We start from the raw sequence: 8590 nt of genomic DNA, 5'->3' as shown, positions 1-8590 counted from the left end.
AAAGAATCATAAGTCATGATTATATTAACCCTGATATGTTAGTAAATGATATGACCACAAGGTTTCTTTTAAAATATTTAGAGAGTTAGTCAGTTTTTGATTTTGAATAATTCACTTTTAGTACAAGTGCTTTACAAATTAAAAACTGGAGTATCAAAAGCTTGGAATGATTCATAAATATAATTTGGAGTACAACATAACAACGAGATGTTATGGATGCCGATTGATATTTTATTTGACGAGAAATTGAATGTTTTTTTTTTGTTGTATATAATGATAGGCACCACAATACACATTAAACGTTCAGTTTGACTTAGCGTAAGCTACGACCTGAATAAATTATATTATAAATACAACCTAAATAAATTATATTATTAAGGGAGACACTTCGGCTATGTCATTATCAGGAGTTTTGTATATCAGTTTTTGTAAATTTTTTAAAAATTCTTTTGGCTATAAGATTTCTACGAGTGCTTGCCAGGAATGGGCAATATCATAAATAAGCTTTAACCAATTTGTGTTTGTTTAGACTTTTAGCATTAAAATATCGATCTTATATAAATATAAGCTTAAAATATTACACATAGAATATTAAACTCCTTGCATTATTAAATATTTTGTTCACAAAATAATAAAAGAAATCCGATAAATCAGATAAGAACACATATAAGACCTACTTGTTTCTTATATCTGACTGTTTATTTTGTGTAAAACATTATTAGACTTTTTAAATATTTACATTAAAAAATATTATCGTTATGATCGTTTAAATTGCAATCAATGTACTTGAATCTCCAAGGAATTTTCTTAAAGCATATAAATTTTAAAATTTTTTACAAAAGGATAATTCAAAGAAAATTTCTTACAATTTTTTTTTTTTGTTGATTTTTAGTTAAGGATCTACTCAATTTTGTTTTAAACTTTTATTTTACAATGTATATATAAATGTGTATGTGTGTGTGATTATGTGAGTCATAAATCATATATGAATAAATGTGAGTATATATAGGATATGCATTAAAATTCATAATGTTTAAGTGATTTTATAATGTGTAAAGTATTTTTTTTCTGTTTTCCTTATTTTTCTATATAGAAAATCTTTTGACTTTTATAATACACAAAAAAAAAAAAAAAAGAATGAAAATTCTCTAGTTACTGCCATTTTTAAAATAAAAGTTTTCTTCTTTAAATTTTTTTTACAAAATTTTATTGAAATCATTATGACCTAATTTTTACTTTAAAAAATTTTCGAGTGTAAAAAAATAAAGGATATTAATATAAAATTTTTGATTCCATTATCCTTTCGGTTAAAATAAAGCTAAGTTTTTAAAGTAGATCAAAGGTGTTCTTTTTTAAATGAGTCATATAGGTGAATTTTTAGTTTTTAAAACAAAGAAATTATTAATTTTTGAAATATTCAAATTTTTAGTTTAAAAAAAATTTGAATTGAATTCAAAAATTGTTATACAATGTATTTTTAAAATGTGGGGCTTTGCAAAGTATATACAATATAATATATAATTTGCGGGTACTGGGACAATATAGTACAATTTTATATTAGATTGACTCAACCATTAAAGGAAAATGATGTTGCAGCCTATGTGATTATAAATACAAAAATAATATTTAACTGAGTTAACTTTGAGCTGCTTGTGCTCATTAAAGACTTCATACTTAATTACTTAGTCAAATGAATTTAAATCATATCGAAAAATAGTGTGATTTCAAAATAATTTTTTGATAGTAATCTTGTTATAATATAAATTTGTTTTAAAATTGACTTCTGCGGCCTCAATATTTTTTAGGGTTGACTTATAATTGAAATTATTTGTCAAATAATTTGCCTCAAATTATTGAGGCTGTGGCAGGGAAGGCGCCCACCAAGATGCGAAAAAAATCGGCAGTGGGAAGCAAGGCTCATGTAAAGCCTTCGTCTAAAGGGCCAAAGCCCATAGACAAGAGCCGGAGGAAATGATATGGCTGTGAGGTGCATCCAAATAAATCTACAGCATGCTAGGGCATCTACGTCATCCGGGGGGTTGGACAGAGTTCATTGTGTGCTCATCCTACCTCCCGGAAGACTGTGCCCACCCAGACGAACAACTAAAAGATCTGGTGGGCTTTCGTGGAAGGAGGAACTTCCAACTAATAATAGAAAGTGATGCCAAAGCCCACAACACCGTCTGGGGAAGCAGTAATATAAACAAAAGAGGTGAGTGCCTACTTGAATTTATATATAGCAATAAATTAATGGTTCGACATTCATAAATGCAATTAGGGAAGAGGTCCTTGACATCACCCTTTTCACTGAGTTTATCGGCAGTAGGGTTAGTGGATGGCATGTCTCAAATGAGACATCCATGTCCGATCACAGGCAGATTAGGTTTGATATCATGGTCTCCGGGGGCCTGGCAGAAGAAATGTATTGAGTACCCCAATCCACAGATTGGAGTCAATTCGAAACACTCCTCATGGATGGGATTGGATCCATTCCTGCTTCTGTCAGAACGGTGATGGATGTCGAACTGGGCAGCGAGGCTCTGACGGCGGCTATTGCTAGTGCCTACCACGGGAGCTGCCGCGCTAAGCCGAGGCGGAGCAATAGAAAGTGCCCGTGGTGGAATGAAGAGCTTTTAAGGCTTAGACTAAAGACCAGAAAGCTATTCAATAAGCCAAGGCGTTGGGTTCGTGGGAAGAGTATAAAAAGTCACTCACGAAATACAATAAAGAAATTAGGAAAGCGAAGAGAATTTCGTGGACGGCGTTCTGCAAGGGCATTGATGAACTTTCCAGCAGTGCGCGTCTTCACAGGGTGCTTTCCAAAAAGTATGCTAGCAGGTTGGGCCTAATGGAACGGCCTGATGGCTTCATGACTGAGAACGGAAAACAGACATTGGAGCTTATGGCGTTAACGCACTTTCCTGACTCGGAGATTCTTCGGAATCCCTCAAATGCGGTCACTGAACCGAGGGCATCCTGGCCCAGGAGGGATGACTGGCAACGGTCCCGTCTGGTCCTCACGATGGGCAGGATTAGATGGGCTGTTTTCTCTTTCAGGCTCTTCAAATCTCCAGGTGATGACGGGATATACCCTGCATTTTTGCAGAGCGGTTTCCAACATATCGCCAGAGCACCGTTGGAAATTTTTCGTGCCAGTTATGCGTGGGGTCACATCTCTCAGGTATGGAGGGTGGCTAAGGTGACGTATATTTCAAAGGCGGGTAAGCCACCAAGCAACCACCCAAGGTCTTCGCGTCCAATCAGCCTTACTTCTTTTCTATTGAAAGCAATAGAAAAAGTGATTGATAGATTTATACGGGACGATGCACTGGGAAGCAATCCCTTGCATGAATCTCAGTATGCCTATCAGTCGGGAAGGTCTACTGTACTTGCTCTGCAGAGTCTGGTGGGGGTCCTTGAAAACTTACTGGAAGTGCGGGAGGTGGCAGTTGGCTGCTTCCTTGATATAGAGGGAGCTTTTGACAACACCCCATATCATGTCATCTGTGAGTCGTTGCACAAACGAGGGATTGATGTGACGACTAGCAGATGGGGTAATCGGATGCTACAGGATAGGATTTTTAAGTCCACCATAGCTGACGAGATACTCTTCATCTCCGCTGCAAAAGGGTGTCCGCATTGTCCATTGTCCATTACGATGGACAATGGACGCCGACGATGTGGCCTTCGTCGTACGGGGAAAATTTGAGAGCACTCTTTTTGATCTTCTACAGCAAAATTTACGTGTTGTGGAGAGCTGGTGCGAAGGCGTTGGGTTAAATATAAATCCAAGCAAGAGCACTTTGGTCGCCTTCACCAGACGCAAAGCAGGGACAGATTAACAAGCCCAATTCTGTTTGGTGAACGTATTAGTTACTCTAGGGAGGTGAAGTATTTGGGGTAACCCTGGATGATCGTCTCTCCTGGAGTACCCATATAGGTAGAGTTATCGAGAGGGCTACGGCGGCCTTGTGGACGTGTAGGAGCTTCATCGGGGCGACCTGGGGAATCAGTCCCAGGATAGCACTGTGGCTATATACGGCCCTTGCTAGGCCCATCGTCACCTATGCGTCGATTGTATGGTGCCGTAAGGCTCAGCAGGCGGGTGTGCGGGCCAAGCTGGAAAAGCTACAGAGGCTGGCCTGCCTGGGAGTGACCGGACGGCTCTCACCGCTGCATTGGAGGTGATGATCGGATTGCCGCCACAGCACCTCCATATATTGAAGGAAGCTCGGCTGGTGACTTACCGACTTCTCTCTGGCGAGGACGGGGCAGGGCTAAAGTTGGCCCACAGGACTCACAGAGTATCCGATTCTAAGAATAACCATGTCTGATACCTGTCTGCCGCGGTACAACTTCGACCACAAGTACAGGGTTCTGTTTCCAGATTGATGGACGTGAGATCGGGGTGGCCCGATAATTGAGTCGGGTTCGAGCGTGTGGTATGCGGACGGGTCTAAAACGGGCCGGGTGTGGGTTCGGGTGTATACGGTGTCCGCCAGGACACGCGTGTATATGTAACCCTTGACCCGTATTGCACGGTGTTCCAGGCCGAAATACATGCAATAGAGATCTATCTGAGAATCAATTTAGAGAGGGGGTATAGAAACCGCACCATCTATGTGTTCTCGGACAGCAGGGCTGCACTGCTTGCGCTTTGTTCAGCTCAGGTTATATCCAAGCTGGCCTGGGGCTGCCTTGCTGCACTTACAGAATTGGCATCGGAGAACAGAGTCACATTCATTTGGGTGCCGGGCCATAGTGGCCATGCGGGCAACGAAATTGTCGATGGGCTGGCGCGGAGGGGATCTGGGGTTGACTTTGTGCAGCTTCTGCCTTTCTGCGGTCTGCCTTCTTCCGCCGTGGGAGTCAGGCTTGCCCGCCTGCTCGCGGCGGAATGCAGCCGTCACTGGCGGGACACGAAAGAGTGCCGTCATGCGAAGGTGTTTCTTTCGGCGTGCTCCAGCGGATTCATCGCAGGGGGATGAGCAGGAGCCAGGTTCGCACTATTGCGAATTTCTTCACGGGGCACTGCCCAGTGAAGTACCACCTGCATAGGCTGGGGAAGTCGGGCTCTCCCCTGTGCAGATTTTGTTGGAACTGTTGTCCAACTCTCTTAGGGATATCTCCGACTTTGTAAATAATATGTGTAAACAACATGTATAAAAGAAAAATTTAGTTTGGAATAGCGTTATGGTTACACTGATATTTTAATTATGGTTCAAAAAACGTATTACTGAATTTTGAAAAAGAACTTCAATATGCTTTTACTAAAGAAGTTCTGATATCGTGGGAACCAAAGCTCCTATCGTTTTTATTCAAAAAAATTGCTCTCCGATTCTGTAATAGAAGCTAAAAAAACAACAAAAAAATTTAAAAAGTCCCAAAAAGTGGCAAAATATTTTTTGGAATCCAATTTTTGGTCAAGCTCGAGCGGCTTTTCGTAAATTGATATTCTTTTTCAAAATCCAGGAATAAGTTTCTTATATCATGTCTCTTCGAATTGTGGTTCCCAACATACAAAGATTCATTACAGAGTCTTAAAAAATTTTTTTTGGAGTATCAAGTAATGAGTAAGAAGTAACGGGTATTGATCAGTAAAGTAACGAACATTCATGATTACCACAAAGTAATTGGATTGCACATCCCTGTTGTGGAATTAACCTTTAAGTGTTTGTAAAAATTTTGTGAACTTGACTGAAATATTTAAATTCTAAGGTCTCTTATTAATGTAAAATTCTCCTGGACGAACTTAAAGTCACAACAGTGTAGTTTAATTGTTAATAAACAAAAAATTATTTTACATACTCTCCATATATGCTACAATTTTTGCTCAATTTAATTTCAAAACTCAATACTGTGTCATTCTCTTAAATTTCAATTATAAGTATAAAAATTTTGTAGACATTTCACAATACGAGTATTCATTAATTTATTCCAGCATTGCATTTTGTTTTATTCTAGAATATTTTTATTGTTCTTCCATAAGTATACTTTAGAAGAAATTTAAAGATCATGAACTCATTTAATATTCCACTTCAGTTTTGTTTCTTAATTTACTGAATTACTCTTACTAAAAATTTTATAAATCGTAATTCATTATAATTAAAAAAATTATTTAAATTGCGTATTCTTGAGTCATTCATCTCTATGGAATTAAATTTTATAATGTACGATAAAATTAATAAGTAAGTTGGCATTTTATGGTACTTTAATTAAGTTACATATAGAAGATTTTCCCTAGAAATTAATTGTTTTTATTATTGTACAAAAATTAATAACCTTATGTGTCCAATTGTCCACATGCCATGAAATTAAAAATATTACATGAAAAATTCAAGAAATTAAAAACATTAAGTTGAATAGTTTTCCATTTTTACAATTAACATTTAAATTTCTTGTGATGTGTAAGCAATTAAATGCTTTTAACATATGTAAGAATCTTATTCAAATGTAAAATGAAATTATTTGAAAAACCTCAGTAGTGCTGTTATTTTAAATTGTAAATTTATTTTTCGAACAATAGATGTTCATGCTCCAATGTTTGATGGAAGTAAAGTTTTATTATATTGATATATTGCAGATCGAAAGGCGTAGAAGATGTAGAAAACAATTATTACAGAATTTAAAATTTTGTGACTTCTACAGCATATTGTCAAATGGTTAACTTTAACAACCATTGTTGTCCTAACAACATTTATCTATGCTACTTAACGGCAAAGGATGTATTTCGGAATCTTTCGACATTTTGAATGCTCAATATTTATATAGGTTAGCAATGGCGTGTTAAACAATAATTTTACAACGATTTCGCTCTTTCTCTACTTAAGACGGGAGATGGCTACATTTTTATATATGGGAGATGATGTATAAAAAAAAATAAGGTTACAGAGAACGAATATTTATAAGATTATTAGAGAACGAATTCTTGCCAAAAATCTAATTCTTAATAGTTTGCACGTTAATATTTAATTGGTTAATTGAATAAGGGCCCTACTGCACCAATCACTTTTACTTTTGCTTTAATTTCTTTTCTTTTTAAAATTGTATAGTTCAGGGCCATTTTAATTTGTACATTGATATTGTTTTGACCCTTGGTTCAATACCACCTTTGTAAAATTTTTAGTTAATTATTTAAAAAAAGTGAAAAATGGTTGGTGCAATAGTGCCCAAGTAAACAACGTTTACTTAACAACTAATAATTAAGCCATATAAATAAGATTCCTCGTTTGTTTAAAAATTAATAATAATAAGAGTGTGTAGTTTGAAACTTGGAATTTATTTTCCTGTTGCTGTAATTGTGCATTAAAGGTCTTCATAAAAAATATAGTCCCCCACCCTTCTTAATATTTTATTGTATAATTTATTATATTTGCATATAAGTTTGAGCACTTTATATTTAGATTCAATATTAAAAATAAATTTTAGTTTTCCCTCAAGTTAAATTTGAAAGTACAATACCGAATATTTCTAAAAATACCTTTTTATAATATGAGGCTCTTTACGATTTTTTCTGTAACGAAATTCAATTATAGATTCTATAAGGATTAAACCTATAGAAAAATAAGGGAAAACTATTACATCTAAACGCTATACTGTGTGAATATGTGTTTGGTTTATGATTCTCAAAGGAAATCAAAGTAAAATTCATTCACAATAAAATTATCACTTTCTTACTTTTTGTATCCTTTAGTTACAGCTATTTGGATTTAGATTGGGTAAGTATATGAAGAAATCGAGTTAAGTTGTAAAATAATAAAAATTGTCAATAATTCATAAAGCAGTGTAGAACCAAATATAGCACTAAATATCGGTTTGAGTCGCTTGATCTTTATTAAGATACCATGGAAATTTCGGTTTTCAAGTCAGCCTATACTAGAACATGACACAAATTATTTCTTAAATAACACGAGCTATTCAGAGGAATAAATTTTATGTGTAGTTAAAGAAATCATGAGTGGAATTCAATAAAATTTTTTGAATACACCAAAATTATAAGCTGTTCCCTAAAAAATTATTTGCTTCTAACACAAACAGTAAGCATAAAATATAATTATAAAATTTTTAATCTTACAAAAAAAGCCTTAAAAATTGTTTTAATTCCGAAAATTCTTTTAAAAAGAGGAAAAATGGTTTATACAATTTATAAAATTTAAAAAAATATTTAAAATAAAAGACATTAAAAAATTACTGCATTATAGCTACATATTTTGTGGTTGAATAACTCGTCGTCGGCTAAAATTTAGTCTAGGAGTGTAGCTACATACCCAATACCTCAAGATTAATTGTTCTTTTCCTTATATTACAAAAAAATTGCATTTTGTTTTTTTCATTGCACAGCAATTGATAAAATGTTTTTGGAGTATGAGCATAATTTAAATTCTTAAATTTTTGCAGCATTCCAATTTCTTGTATATTTTTCTGTTTTAATTTTCAAATCCTGTTTACTATACACTGGAATATATACATATTATACACATATTTCTTAAACAATGTTAAAAAATAAAATGTGTGAAGTAAGGTTTATATTAATAATGCAATGTAATTACTTATGAAAGAGTTTGCATTTATATACTATGAAATGACGTGA

This window comes from Condylostylus longicornis, unplaced genomic scaffold (assembly GCF_029603195.1).
Source record: "Condylostylus longicornis isolate FDR11 unplaced genomic scaffold, ASM2960319v2 ptg000013l, whole genome shotgun sequence".
NCBI classification, from domain to species: domain Eukaryota; kingdom Metazoa; phylum Arthropoda; class Insecta; order Diptera; family Dolichopodidae; genus Condylostylus; species Condylostylus longicornis.
Note: the sequence above shows the minus strand (reverse complement) of the source record.